This window comes from Hylobates moloch, unplaced genomic scaffold (assembly GCF_009828535.3).
Source record: "Hylobates moloch isolate HMO894 unplaced genomic scaffold, HMol_V3 SCAFFOLD_2, whole genome shotgun sequence".
NCBI lineage: Eukaryota > Metazoa > Chordata > Mammalia > Primates > Hylobatidae > Hylobates > Hylobates moloch.
In genome coordinates this window covers 133,807,843-133,824,152 of record NW_026652277.1, presented here as the reverse complement: position 1 = coordinate 133,824,152, position 16,310 = coordinate 133,807,843, and the positions used below count along the sequence as shown (strand labels likewise).

Genomic DNA, 16,310 nt, shown 5'->3' with positions numbered 1-16,310 from the left:
AACAGTATTTCTTTATTATTAATTTAATGTATGTGAGAATCCGTGATGGTCTCCTCTTTAATTGCTGATATTGATAAATTATTTTTGATTTTTTTCTTGAACAATCTTGTTAGAGCCTTATGACTTTTATTAATCTTCCCAAAAATATCAATTTTTGTCTTTGTGCATTCTTCCCATTGTTTGGTTTTCCTTTGACCATTTTTTACTGTTGTCTTTACTATTTCCTTCCTTCTATGTCTTCTAGGTTTAATTTGTTCTTTTTTCAAAACATGAATTGAAAGGGAATATATGGCTTTGAAAAAGCAATAGAAAGATTTGCATTAGGGCATGCTAAGAAAATTTATGTTGAACAGATTTCTTAATCATCTTATTTTTGTTATCAAGAGATTTTAAAGTGACATGACCTTTGCTGTAAATTTAATTTTAGTTAATTACATACAATGGGTATGAAGACTGCAGGCAGCATAAAGAAATCATAAGGCAGAAAATTCTTGTTCTCTACTTGTCAAGTCAAACTCCTACTAATAGCACTGTAATTTGAAGGTGGAAGTATAGTTATGTATTCCAGGCAATTATACTGTATCGCTCTTTTTACTCATAACCTTTGAATGATCAGCCATTATAGGTGAAATTTTGTCTGCACCATTTGACATATTGATCATATATGTCAATTATGAAACATTTCCTCATGATACATTTCTCTTAAAATATATTTCTCCAATTATCTGACATCAAAATGATGTATGGCATGCTTAGGAAGCTTGTATTTTGTGACTCTCCTTTTCTTTTTATACTGGTCTACGTTTGTGTTTTTCCAACTGCAATGTAAACTTGTAAGCAAGCATGGTCTTTTTTTTTTATTCCTTCAGCGCATAATAGGCCTCCATAAATATTTATTTTTTAATATATTTTTAAAATGTTTCTCAGCATTTAAAACATTTATAATTCATCTTTTTAGTTTCTAAAGAACAGAAAGAATTTGATTTTAAATGCTAATGGATCATAAAAATATTACATTTAAAAACAAACATGAAACCACTGAAATTTTATTAGTCCTTTTTTTCACTTCAATTTCCCCACTAAGGTTTAGAAACCAACCACAGTTTAGAAATCTGTATTCATTTCAAAAGTAAACCACAAGAAATACAATTAGAAAAATTATAATTGTTGCAGCTGGATGTTGGGTAAAGTGGTTATACTATTGTCTCCACTTTGGAATATATTTGAAAAGTTTTATGGGGCAAAGTTAAAAAATACCTATTATGAGCACATATGTGGAAACTCAAGGAGTTGGAAAAATTGTGTCTTGTCATTGCGATTTCCTGTTTACAAAAATATTTCTGAACACAGGTGAATCTAGAGGGCCTACAGAATATTTAATTTGGAGAGGTAGCTCTCTTAAGGAAAAATGATACAAAATGATGTTTGCAGAATTTGTTGAGAAAAGGAATATTGGCCCAGTGCAGTGGCTCACGTCCGTAATCCCAACACTTTGGGAAGCTGAGGTGGGTGGGTCATCTGAGGTCAGGAGTTCCAACCAGCCTGGCCAACATGGTGAAACCCCATCTCTACTAAAAATACAAAATTAGCTGGATGTAGTGGTGTGTGCCTGTAATCCTAGCTATTTGGGAGGCTGAGGCGGGAGAATCACTTGAACCCAGGAGGTGGAGGTTGCAGTGAGCCGAGATCGTGCTATTGCACTCCAGCCTGGGTGTCCGAGCAAAACTCCAAAAAAAAAAAAAAAAAAAACCATAAAAAAGGAATATTGATCTAGGACCAAAGAAGAGATCACTTTAAATTATTTAGAGAATAATAAAATATTAATGAGCTGTCTTTTATAAATTTTTTTATGGTGGTCTTTGACTTCATTCTCTTTGGCTCTTCATGTCACAATGATTTTGTAATACTATTTTCTATAGATGGAATAAATAATAATTTGGTTTTACTTTTGAAATGTTTGATCAATTTTTTTGTTGTTGATAGTTTAGAAAAGTTTCTTTAAGATCATAATTTATTATTGGTAATATCTGCACATTTAGGATTGCTTTACTTATTTAAATATTTATTTGAATCTCATTTTGCTTTCTGTTTTCAAATTTTAATCCTTATGCAACCAAGCCTACCTCTAAACAACAAATAGGAGTTAATGTTTAACTTCATAAACAGATATTTTGTTATTCTATGGGAACATTTTTAGAACCTGAAGTTTGGGTCTTAATAAGTCATAACTATTGGCTACTTCTGACCCACTCTGTAGAGTGGTATTATTATTTGAGGACAAGTCCATACTCCCCACTTTCTATTCTGCACAATTTTAGTGAAGTCACATGTAACTGCTTTGCACATCTGCCAACACACTGGCTCTGCTTATTATTTCTGCATGACAAATCATGTAATTTCTGTCATTTCTAGTTCCTTTCTCCACAAAGTGGGGATTTTGAAGCACTTGCTCTGACTATCCCCAGGAGTTACATGAGAATAAGTGCCATATTCTAGGTGATGGCACTTAATTATAAAGTGGAATCCAAATGTTATTCTTTTCATGATTGTTATAATTGTCATCGTCCTCATTGGATTGTGATCATCTGATTGGCTATGAGGTTATTCATTACTGGTAAAAGTGGACTAGTTCTTTTGCTCTCTGTACCAAACCTTCAATATATTCTTTCTATATTCTTGTCCCACATTTTGAAATTATTTGGTCAGCTTTTTAACTTTCAAGTGGAAGACTCACATCCTCAAATAATCATCTGTTTATTCATTCAACTGTATGAATGCAAGTTTATTTAATACCAGGTGTTGTGCTAGGCTCTTGGAATTTCAGTGATAAGTAAAAGATAAGGTTTCCACTCTCTTGAGCTTACATGTATAACGGGGAGTAGGAATTAATCGAATAATACCAAAAACAAAGTAAGCTAAGGAAAGAGCTATGAAGGAAAGAAACAAGGTGCTCAGACTCATTTGATCTGGAGAGGAAGGCTTTCCTACCACAAGCCCCTTGCCTTGCCATCCAAAGAATGCACTGGAGATAAGTCGGAGAGGAGCTGGCTTGTGTAATGAATCTATTATCACTCACCTTCAGAGAAATATGCTCCTCAAGCTTACTTGAGGCTCTAATTCTAAGGCTTTAGGATGTTCCTTTACTGTGCCCTCTTTCCAACAGCAGGTCTCTTCAAATCTATGAGATTTTAAAATCCTTTCCTGGGTCACAGTGAACAGGTCAGAGTTTATTATGCTCTGAGTATTTCAATGATTAAAAAAAAATTATCCCAGGCAAAGAGCATGGTGGAAATGTCTTTGTATCACTAAAATTCTGAAATAAAATTTTATTTAATTGCAATATGCCTACTAGTAAGGCAGTCATTGAGACAGGGAATATTTCAGTTTCTCAAAACACATATTTGTATATAAATAGTTTACATGCTATTTACAAATAATATTTCCATTGTGTATTACTAGAGTATATCCTCTTATGAAAACACTTTGTAAGAGAACAAACATTTTAGTCTAGTTCAAGACACTTATAATTTTAATAAACTGAATTATTTAAAACACAAATTTAACTGGAAGGACTCTGCCTTTCACCCTCACCCCAGGGTATAGGCTTGTTCTGGACAACGAGAGGATGCATAATTCTGTTGCTACCATCTGTTATGGATAATGGTGTGAGAGGAGCTTTGCCTAAGGATTTGATGTGCTAAAGAATATTCTATTTTCAAAGCTCTGGCTGTTTGTGCTGCTGAGAATAAAGGCATGGAATAGATGGGCCTTAATTGAGCAGAACAATTTAACAAGTGCTGGGGTATACAGAGGGAGATCCAGAATCTAGTTTGGAGTAAGGGTTGGGTAGGAAATCAAACTGCTTTGCATACAGAAACATGGAGAATTTTGTTGTAAAATCCCTGGCACAGAGGAAGAAGGAAGAGGAGTGGTTCTTCAGCAACCTATTAGGGGGCCCTAGACATAAGGGAAAAAGTTTTGGGAAATTCCCTCTTCAGAGGAAAGGACATTAAATTTCAATGGACAGAAATTTTTGGTATCTGTTTGAACTTGTTTTCTGCTCTGTATTGTACTTAAAGCTTTGCTCTTCACAAATTTTATACAGCATTTGGATTGAATTTGTAATGTTTTGTAAGAGTTGAAATAAAGGAGTGGGGTCCAGTGTGAGGCAGTGTGAGGCAGAGTGGACTGGAGAGAAAAAGGTGCAAGATGGGCTATGGCAGGATGACTCAGGATTTAGGAGAAGATGTTAAGAGAAAGTCGCCCTCTTCCAAAAACAGCTGTGTTTTTCAAATTGTAGTACCTTGGTTACCTGCCTCTGAATTGCCTGTGGCACTTGGGAATCTACAGCATCGTGAGCTGTACCTCCGACCTTCTCAGACTATTTGCCTTGTACACACTTCCTGGGACAGTCTTCAGAAACTGGAGTTTGAGAACTGAGAACCTAGAGAAGGTTAATCCTTAGGTAGTGATAAAAGAAAAACCTCGACAAATTAAACTTAGCAGAGTTTAACTGGGCAAAGAACTATTGGCAAATCAGGCAGTCTCCTGAGCCAGAGTGTGCTCAGACAGAATCCAGCTGGTGGAAAGGGACTTATGGAGAGAAAAAGAAAAGCGATGTAGAAAAATTGAAGAGAGGTACAGAAACAGCTGGCTTGGTTACAGCTCAGTGTTTGCCTTATTTTGAACAGGGTTTGAACAGTTGGCCACCTTTGATTGCTCAAAACTTGGTGATTGGCACAAGAGTAGGTTACAGTCTGTTTGCACATCCATTTAGGTTGCAGTTCACTGTGTACAGAGAAACCTTTAGGCTGAACTTAAAACGTGTAAGGAGACAGCTTTCTGCTTGATTTAACAGTAACACTGGTGTGTGTTGGGAGGTAGGGAGGTGGGGGCTCTTTCTTCTCTCAGTCTGCCTTTTTCCACAACAGTTCTGAGGAGTAAGCTTGTAATGTATTTGTGCAACTGCTTCTTCCTATAATTCTAAGCAGGAGCAAACAGTAAACTACTTTTCAGATTTCAGAAAAGTCCGTCAGTGCAGGCAGAGCCGTCCTTTTGTTTCCTGACAAATAGTTTGTTGACACTAAAAACAAAAGATGTGTTTTCTGGCACTGTTTCGGGCTTTCTTTTTGAGAACAAGCTGCTCTGTGGATGTGTTCAGTTTCTACTATTTCAAAGTCCAGTGGGTGGCATTTACATGGGCTTTAAACAATCTTTAGTTATTAACGTTGGTGTTATTATTGGTAATTATTCATGATAGTAATGCTTAGTGAGTATTTGGGTATACAGGGCTAAATTATTAAAAAGAAAGAAAGAAAGAAAGAGAAAGAAAGAAGAAAGGAAGGAAGGAAGGAAGAAAGAAAGAGAACGTGTGTGCTTGTTCTGACCTTTAGCAGACCAGGTCTCACATCTTGACTCCCTGGGGGCACCTGCTTCATTTTAATCCCCCCAAAGCAGTAAAACTAGTACATATCTGTACATCCATGTTGGTATCTGCAGCTACACACACACACAAACACACACACACATCCATCCACTCATTCACGTATATGTGGGTGTGTCTCTGTGTCATGTATGGATTAAGATTAGACAGTATAGTTTTTAAAATTATTTTTTATTGGTACATAAAAGATGTACATATTCTCTGGGTACGTGTGATAATTTGATACATTAATATAATCTGAAATGGAATTGGAATATCCATTACCTTAAATATTTCTCTTTTCTTCATGCTAGGAACATTCAAATTATTCTCTTCTAGCTATTTTGAAAGGAACAGTAGATTAATGTTAACTATAGTCAACCTACTATAGAGATTGTGCTTTGCTGTACTTTGGCCTCCTTTAGACACAGCTGGAGCTAGAGCAGCTGAGACATAGGGCACCAAGTCCAGAAGCTGCACAGAGCAGCAGGACCCTGGACCCAGCTCATGAGACCATTTTTCTCTTTTAGGCCTCTGGGCCTGTGAAGAGAGGGGCTGCCATGAGGATCTCTGGCATGCCTTGGAGACATTTTCTTCATCGTCTTGGCTATTAACATTTGGGCCCTGGTTACTTGAGCAAATTTCTGCAGCTGGGTTGAATTCCTCCACAGAAAATGGGCTTTTCTTTTCTACCACATGATCAGGCTGCAAATTTTCCAAACTTTTATGCTCTGCTTCCCTGATAAATAAAAGTTCCAGTTTCAGATAATCTCTTGGTGAATGCATATGACTGACTGCTTTCAGAATCAGCCAGGTTAAATCTTGGATGCTTTACTGCTTAGAAATCTCTTCTGCTAGATACCCTGAATCATCTCTGTCGAGTTCACAATTCCACCAATCACTAGGGCAGGGACGAAATGCCACCAATCTCTTTGCCAAAGCATAGCATGAGTGACCTTTACTCCAGTTCCCAATAACTTCCTCATTTCCATCTGAGACCAACTTAGCCTGGAATTCATTGTCCATATTACTATCAGCATTTTGATCAAAACTGTTCAACAAGTGTCTAGGAAGTTCCAAACTTTCCTACATATTCCTGTCTTCTTCTGAGCCCTCCAAATTGTCCAACATCTGCCTGTTACCTAGTTCCAAAGTTGCTTCCACATTTTCAGTTTTTCTTTATAGCAGTGCCCCACTCTACTGGTATCAATTTTCTGTATTAGTCCATTCTCACACAGCTATAAAGATATTACCTGAGACTGGATAATTTATGAAGAAAAGAGATTTAACTGTCTCAAAGTTCTGGATGGCTGGGGAAGACTCAGGAAACTTACAATCATGGTGGAAGGGGAAGCAAGGCACATCTTACATGGTGGCAGGAGAGAGAGTTCGGGGAAACTGCCACTTTTAAACCATCAGCTCTTGTGGGAACTCACTACCATGAGAACGGCATGGGAGGAACCACCCTCACGATCCAGTCATCTCCCAGCATGTCCCTTCCCCAACACATGGGGATTATAATTAGAGAGGGATTTGGGTGGGGACACAGAGCCAAACCATATCAATAAGTAAATGTTGAATAAAAAATGAATGATAAATGATTTTCAAGGTGGTAGGTTGTGGTTATGGCCTTGGCACCAGCTCGTGTAAATACAGAAGAAACACTTGGCCTTATTGAAGGAGTTGGTTAGTTTCTTTCACAGGCATTTCTGAGAATTTAATAAAACAATGGATTATCTCCCCAGAAAAAAATGCATGTACTCATTAAAACACCTTTGCCTGTAGATCCTTATGAAAATTTCTTTTCACCTCTAAAGTTTGGACCAAGTCTCTTTTTTGTTTCTAGTCATGGAAGAATTCCTCTTTGCTTTCACCCTCCACATCTCCATCTCATATTTGTTTGTGAAACAATTTTTAAAGAACAAGTCACATTTTTTCCCTCATATTGCTGGTGAGCTCAGGGCTTAAAACTCCTTTTTGTATTAAATATTAAATGGAGTATCTTAAAACCCTCCCTTGTAGTTTTCAAATTCACCAAAGATCTACTTCTTGCATGGAGTTAGTTTCCACATGGAATTATCTGTAAACATCAAAGGCCCATATTTCTCGTTTTTTTTTTTTTTTTTTTTTTTTTTTCCCTGACCACTGCTGTTCATTAAGCCAATCTGCTCACAAATACCTTTTTGGTTTCTTCACTTGTGCACATACCCTTGTCTTTCATTTTTTTAGATTTCTGTATTTCTTTCAAATCCTTTCAAAGTATATTTTTTAAAAGAACACTTCCATCCTCCCTATAGCCTACGGTTAATTTCCTACTACACAGAGTTGATGATTAAATGATTTTTAAATTTCTGTTTCATCACTTTCTTTTTTGATTTGTTACTTAGTTAAAGTGGTCTTTTATCTCTCCCTTGATACTCTAAGGTTTTCAAAGGAAAAGTTATATACCCTTCTTTTGCTTTATCTTTTCTCCATATTGTTAGTATAAAATTAATGTTTCTAATGTATTTCAGCACATAGAAAATGATATAATTATTACCTTGTAGGTAATGAGGTTAAGATACCTTCAAGATGTTTACAATATTTTATTTGAGATAAGAGATTTAATGAAGCTCAGTGACATCATAGTGCATCATTGAGTGTTAAAATGATAAGCCCCAGGGCTGAAGCTTAGACATAAGCCTCTAGTTTTGCTGCTGTCTTTTCTGATGGTGGGTGTGTGTGCTATATCAGTCATAAAATATTTTGAATATCACCTCTAGTATAGGAAAAGGGAAGAAAGATGCTCTCTCTTTTTTACTTTTTGCAAGAGAAACCTGGATCCAGGGAATACAGAGCAGGCAGCACTTGACATTATTGACCCTTCTTGAATGGTTTACACACAATGACTACTAGCTGACTAAACTCAAATTTGGTATTTGAGTTGGGACTTGAGTTTGGTCTTTGGTCTTTGGGACTGTCATTTCCGAAATTAGTGTCCTGTATAACCATATAGTGTCCCATGTAAGAAGTATAGTACTGCCCCAAAGCTTATTCGTATAGAGAATAGGAATGAACATTTGTGGTATTTTATAAAATAAGGCATTTTCCTAGGCATCATAAGATCAATTGCATTTAATTTCTTTGGATGTGACAAAGATAGAAATTAATAATTAATGCTTTCAATTCTAACCCATCCATATTCTTCTAATTTCTGGGACAAACATTATCACAAATGTTGTACAAAATCAAAGCAGATGCATTAAAATTTACATTTTTATTTCAGGCTTGATGATAGGAAATGTCATTATATAGGCACACATTTTGTTTTTTATTTTAAAAGAGAAATCAATATTAGCTGTCTTTTCCTCTTCCCCAAATAGAGGATAGTTTTGAAACAAAAAAAGTGCCCTGAGATTGAATATTTATATGAACTTTGTTGTATTCTTTGTAAACTTCTTCTGAGGAATTGCATACTTTTGATTACCACACTCAGGGAAATGGATTCAGACTATAACAAGATTCTTTTATAAATAGTCACCTCCCCCAGTGAAGAAAGCACAAATGAGTTCACCTTACTTCCCCTCTAAAGAAATTCCTTCAAAATTTCCCATTTATGATGACTATAAAGGTGAACAACAGCAACAAAAAAGCTTTATCAAATGACCCAAGCAAAGGATTTCTATGTGACTGCAAGTCCTACCTCTGATACTTAATTTGACATTGTCACTTTATCGCAAATTTTTTACCTGTGTACAGCCCTGATATGCTTGTATTTTAAAGGACAGAAAAGTCAATTTCATTTTTGATCTTTACATTCATATGAAAGTGTTCTCTTTGGGGGAAAAGAGAGAGGTCAGATTGAAATCTGTGATCTAAGGCCAATTAACATTAGAAACTGTGCTGCAACTGGTCCATAGCAGATAAGCCTTCTCCCGTAAACGCTTTATACTGCAAGCTATGTGGCAAGCTCAAATAAAAGATTACACAAAAACACAGGCATTATCTAAAGTTCAATGTTCAGTATAAACCAGAAGACTATATAAAATGTCCACATTGAAGTACAATGTATTAATGTTTCATCAACAAGTATTTATTTAACAGCTCCACAGGGCATGTGGCCAGTGCTTCATGCCACAGATATGTGAAGTTATCAGACTCTTTCCTTATGCTGGGGAGGTCTGTAGCTTCAAGTGTACACAAAGAATAATCTAAAAAAGAATTTAAAATGCATCACTAGCTTTTGTGTGCTACATATCAAAACAGAGGAGTAGTCACTGAATACTGTAGGACTTCTGAGCAGGCAAGTTTTAGTATTGCCAGTATAAGTAGTGATAGGAGTGTGAATTTAGCTCGAACACAGAGCTGATACAGGGAGGATAAAGTTGAAGAGGTGGCTTGTGTCCTGATGGTGGAAGGCCTGAATTTCCAGGTTAATAGGGGTTTTACTCCATAAGCAAAATACCCCTTATTTATGTGTATGTGGGGAGATGATAAATCTAGTGGTGATGGTATGAGCAAGGGGGAGAGTCTGAGATAAATGCATGTAAAGCTTGTAGCAACAGTGCCTGCCTCCTTTTATGTGATCAGTAAATATAAATTGTTAATGTTAAAGAGAACAGGCAGTAAAATATTTCCATAATCCAAGAGGCGATGTTGAATTAGACAAGGGTTATGGTGAGGGAAATGGAAAGGAAGGAATGAATAACAAAATAAGTGCGAGCATTATTTTTTTTCTTTGTCCTTATCATTCCATGTGAGTGGGAAAGAGTGGCAGGGCTAACTTCCTGGGAGCCAAGGGGGATATTGAGCCGAAGAAGGTTTTGTGGAAAAGAAGGGAAATGATTACCTTGACAGGAAGAACTCTCATAGAGATTTTCTTAATAGTGTTGTGGAAACACAGGTAGATGCAGGTGAGTCAGACAGAGCCATAATAGTTCAAGGGGCATGAATCAAGCCTTTCATTTAGATACCATAAATGACTAAATGTGGTCATGAGTGTGCCCTGCAAATTGAAGGTGTTTTGCCAATGTGGGTGACACCAATGCCTGCCAAGTCACATTCATGACAGTAGGTGGTTTTACCCATTATAACATGTGTAACTGTGATGAAAACATGAAAGACACTGCTAACCCTGAGCTCCCACAGGAAAATCATCCTAGCTTACTTTCCCCATGACTAGTTAGGCCAAGTTGATCGACCCAGTTTCCTTTCTACATTTTCTGGAAGGATTTTTTTTTTTTTTTCCTGGAACTAGTCTTAAGAGTTTATTTTTTCAGGAGCTGTCTCTAGTACTTGAAGGCTGACTGCCTTGGTCTTAAGGAGACATTATAAAAAGAAGTCATATGTTAACTTTTGTAAATCCTAGCCAGCAGTTGCTGGGCATGAGTTCTCTCTTTAAAAAGTGTAAGAGACAATTATCTTCATCTGATAAGAATTATGAGTTACCTAGGAACCTAGTTTGTACACGTCACTGAGGCACAATAAGATTCTATTAGATAAAATGAAAAAACCTTAATTGAAGTAACACATCTATTTACATGTTGATTTCCCTAAATTTTGATCAATATTTAAGATATTTATCTTATGTAAATGTTGATATTCATTTATACTGCAATTTTTTTTTTTAAGGCTCACTGCCTTTTTCATAAAATAAAGCGCGTCCAGTAAATCACAGGACAGCTCTCCTTTCCGTTTTTGGATTAGTAAAATGGCCTACTGCCACCTGGTGGCAGCATGTCCTAGTCAAGAACAGCAGGCAGGACAGAAGAGTCGCTTGGGATGAAACTGTTAATACAAATAAAGAAATAAGGTCATGCTCACGTATTCACTCGTGTCCCAGCATGACCTCAAATCCAACATGCCTAAAACAAAATTGATAATATCTGCCTTCAATTAATTATCTTAAAATCTCTACTATTTATTGAGCATGAATGTGTCGAGACATAAAGTACTTTACATGCAGCATTCTTCTTGATCTTGAAACAAGGCTATAAGGAAATTATTATTATTCTCACTTACAAATGAGGAGATTGAGGCATAGAGAGGTTAAATAACTTCCTAATGAGATGCTGTCACTCTTAACTGTTATTATACTCTGCCTTCTGACATGTTGCAGGACATATTGTCCTTTAGTCATTCAGATTTGAAATCCTGGCGTCACATCGTCTCTTCCATCTGTTTCACTGCTCATTCATAATCACTTGTTTCATATTCCTTTGGGATTTTTTCTGTATCTATCAATTCTAAGTGCCAAAGTTTCTAGTCCAGACCTTTACAACATGTAAATTTTTGTAGCATGTTCCTGATTGACCTTTTTAATTTTTTATATTTAAATACATTTTAAAGTAATCTACAACTACATGTTATGATAAACATCCAAATTATAGAGAAGAATGCAGAGTAAAAAGTGAAACTCCTCTGTCATTACTTTCATACTCTCTCACTAATCTCCAGGAAAGTAAGCACATGGAATTTTTACTTTGTGAATTTTTTTTTTCGAGACAGAGTCTCTCTCTGTTGCTCAGGCAATGGCGCGATCTTGGCTCACTGCAACCTCCGCCTCCTTGGTTCAAGCGATTCTCCTGCCTCAGCCTCCCGAGTAGCTGGGACTACAGGTGCCCACCATGCCTGGCTATTTTTGTATTTTTAGTAGAGATGGGGTTTCACCGTGTTAGCCAGGATGGTCTTGATCTCCTGACCTTGTGATCCACCCACCTCGGCCTCCCAAAGTGCTGGGATTACAGGAGTGAGTCACCATGCCCGGCAAGTTTGTTGATTTTTTAAAATATAAATAAACCTATAACACTCCTAATATTTGTAATTTACCCTTTTTTATACAACAATGTCCTACAGATCTTTCTGTGTTAATGTTACAGAATTTACATACAGTAGACACTTGATAATTTACATAATTAATTTTAGACTTAAATTACATACTCTTTTCATCTAAAACAGAAATTATATTTTTTGTTTGTTTTTATCGAATTGAAGCATTTGTTTCTTCCAGGATTTCTTTTCATATCATGAGTTTAATCTTCTTCTTGGTTATTGTTAATAAAGACATCTTTCACGGCATGGTATGTCAATAAAGATTTTTTTTTAAATATCAGTAAACTGTGTGTGTATGAGTATTTGTGGTATTATATTACTGGATACTTTTTTGCATGTAAGTGCCAAACTCAAACATTCTCAGCTGCCTTGTACAAATTTCTAATTGGTTTACTATTTTTATACATCAGTAGTTGTCAAAGTTTAATGTGCATTAGATTCAGCTGGGGGACTTAATAAACCCCAGATTGCTGGGCCCACCCCTAGAGTTTATGATTTGGTAGGTATGAAGTGAAACCCAAGAATTTCCGTTTCTAACAAGTATTAGCCTAAAGCTGTCTCCTTGCATATTTTAAGTTCAGCTTAAAGGTTTCTCTGTGCATAGTAAACTATAACCTTACTGGATGTATGAACAGACAGTAACCTACTCTTGTGCCAATCATTGAGTTTGGCCAATCAAAGGGGGCCAACTCTTCAAACCTTGTTCAAAATAAGGCAAGCATCAAGCTGTAACCAATCTGGCTGTTTCTGTCTCTCACTTCTGTTTTTTTTTGCTAGTCACTTTCCTTTTGCTGTCCATAAATCTTCCACCAAGTGGCTGCACTGGACTCTGAGCATACTCTGGCTTGGGAGGCTGCCTAATTCGTGAATCATTCTTTGCTCAATTAAATTCTGTTACGTTTAATTTGTCTAAGGTTTTTCTTTTAACACAAGTTTTCATGTGATGCGATGCTCCTGATCTAGGCACCACACTTGGAGGATCACTGATCCATATGACTCTCTTGTGATGCTTTATGCTCCTGGGATATCTTGATCCCTTCTCAGCACTCTCTGTTTACTGCACATAAGAATTGTAGCTTAAAGAGAGAGCTGAAAATGGCTGTGGTGGACATCCAGGCCTGGGGTGTGTGCCCTTCCAGAATGGGGCCAGCAGAGGCTCTAACAGGCAGACTTGACCAGAATGTCAGTCCTGCCAATGGTTCAAACCTCAAATTAAGAAACAGTTTTCATACATGCAAAGGGTGGAACAAGCTATTGTTTATCCATCAGTCTCCACAGCAGCACTTGCCCTAGAGACTGCAGTCCACAGCAATTGCATCACCTTTGAGTATGAAGGATGATGTTATAAATGCCACTACATGCAGAAAACATTTTTAAACTTGTATTCTTCACTTCCTGATCAGAGCTCAACTAAGTAAAATTCTAGGAATTAAGTGAATTGATGCATTCAGTCAAATATTATATTTATTTCATTGTTACTATGGATTCAATTCTAGTGTGATTTGCCTTGTAAAGTAATTGTACCAATCTATTATACAAAAGTCCAAAATTGTTGAAACAAAGAAGGATTAAAAAAATTTGCTATAGGGTTTTTCTACAAATATAGTAAAATTGCTTTATCTTTAACCATTTGATTTATAAAAACTGCCTGCTTATATATACATTGGACAGAGGAAACATATCATTTATAGACTTGATTAGCCAAAATACAAATGTAACATATGTACATAAAACTTACGTAATGGAGTATTTAGTTTTGAGAATGATATATAGGAGACATAATAATAATTCTGGAGAAATTAATCTGCTAGATACTTTGTAATTCTTGTAAAGGCTTACATATTTATATTTTGTTTAAACATTTTATTTTTATTTTTGCACCATCATCCCTTCATTTTTTTCAAATAAAAACATACTTAGAAGTAAATTATATATTTTCTAAATACACGCATTAAAATTTATGTACCCCAACTTTCAAATGCTGTATTATGTTTCTGAACATATATGCATTACTATCACCTCTAGAAACTTATCGAAACCAGGCCGGGCGCGGTGGCTCACGCTTGTAATCCCAGCACTTTGGGAGGCCGAGGCGGGCGGATCACGAGGTCAGGAGATCGAGACCACGGTGAAACCCCGTCTGTACTAAAAATACAAAAAAATTAGCCAGGCGTGGTGGCGGGCGCCTGTAGTCCCAGCTACTCGGAGAGGCTGAGGCAGGAGAATGGCGTGAACCCGGGGGGCGGAGCTTGCAGTGAGCCGAGATTGCACCACTGCACTCCAGCCTGGGCGACAGAGAAAAAAAAAAAAAAAAAAAAAAGAAAGTTATCGAAACCATTAAATTGCCTGGATGGTTGAAGATTAGAAACATTATAGTGTATTAATAGGACAATGCCATTTTGAGTGATCTTTGGAGTATGATACTTTATATACTAATTCAGCTTTACAACCTGAAGGTAGAAACCAATTATATGGGACAAAAACCGCTTTGATGTATTATTTCTTATCTAAGACACTGTTAAAATGCTCAAATCTTACTAGTTTAAAATAAGAAATGAGGACCAAAATACATGGTGTTCTTTATCCTAAATTCCCTTTGCCTGGTGCAAAAATAATGGTTCATATTTTATCTGAGTGTTCCCAACCCATCCTCTTCACATTACACTTCAAGGTACTGTGGCGTGCGAAAAAGAAGTTTGGCTCAATTTCAGACTCAACCATCACCTCTCCATGCGGTCTCAAGTTAATAAACTTCCCTGGGCCTGAGTTTCTTCATCTGTAAACTAAGAGCATGTGAGAGTGCTCGTAAAACATTATTTGAAAAGACTGGAGAGCAAGCATAAGTGAGTAGTGTCCGTTGAAGGGTTTGTCCCAATAACTCACTGGAGAGTGTTCATGCCTTTCAGTCTGTGAGCTAGCAAAGATGGAGGGCAATGAACTAATGAAAAAGATGTTTAGATGCATATGTTGTTTAAACATTTTAGTGTTGATGCATAATCAATGCACTTTGAATCAGGAAAATGCATTGAGTTGATTAAGATATTTCATCCATATGGCTTCTTTGCTTGAAATATTTCTGTGAAAAAGTATTGCCAGCTCTGGAAATAGAGTTAAAAGAATGCTTGAGTACTTTATTAGCTTTCACTAAACATGCATGTATTCATAAAAATTATGTGCAGTTTTCTAACGTGTTTTCTTAAACTTTATACAAATGCTATTACAATGGTATGTATCATTCTTTTCATTCTTTAACTTACTCTCATCCTTGAACAATTTATTTTTAAAAATTTAATTTATTTTATGAGAGATGGAATCTCTCTATGTCACCCAGGCTGAAGTGCAGTGGCTATTCACAGGTGCGATCATAGTGCACTAGAGCCTTGAACTTCTGGGCTCAAGTGATCCTCCTGCCTCAGTCTCCTGAGTTGCTGTGTCTATAGGTGCATACCACCATGCCCAGTTATTATTTTAATTTCTATATAGTATTCCATTTTATATCTATAACTGTTTGTTTATCTTTTCTCCTGTGATGGACATTTAGGTAGTTTCCAAATTTTCAATGCTAGGATTCTTTAGTGGATGTTCTTGTAGTGTATCTTCTTGAGCTCATACAGCATGTAGTCTAGAAGTGAAATTGAGTAGTACACAAATATTCAGCTTTACCAGATACTGCCAAATTGCTCTTAAATTAGTTGTACCAAATTGTACTACCACTAGTACTGTATAAAAGCTCAATTCACATTTTCCTCAATATCTAATAATGTGAGCATTTTAAATTGTAATGTGAAAGTATAAAATATTATTTCATTGTGGTTTTATATATAATATTCCTAATACCAGCACATATAGAGGCCATGTTCCTGTCATTTTTATTAATTATTTGGGGTTTCTTTTTATGTGAACTGCCCAATTATATCCAGGCATCATTATATCCTATGCCCATTTTTCTACTGTGTTGTCCTTCTCTTATCGATTATAGGTCTCAACATAATGTGAATACTAATCCTATTTTGGGTTATATACTTTGCAAATATTTTCTCCAGGTTTTTGGCTTATATTCAAATTTTATTTCATGGTG

General features: G+C 36.3%; 1 protein-coding gene across 1 annotated transcript in view; it reads left to right on the top strand.

The window, feature by feature from the left end:
- FRK (fyn related Src family tyrosine kinase) overlaps positions 1–16,310 on the top strand; it is a 114,269-nt gene that overhangs the window by 39,193 nt on the left and 58,766 nt on the right. The gene's annotated exons all lie outside the window — the stretch shown is intronic.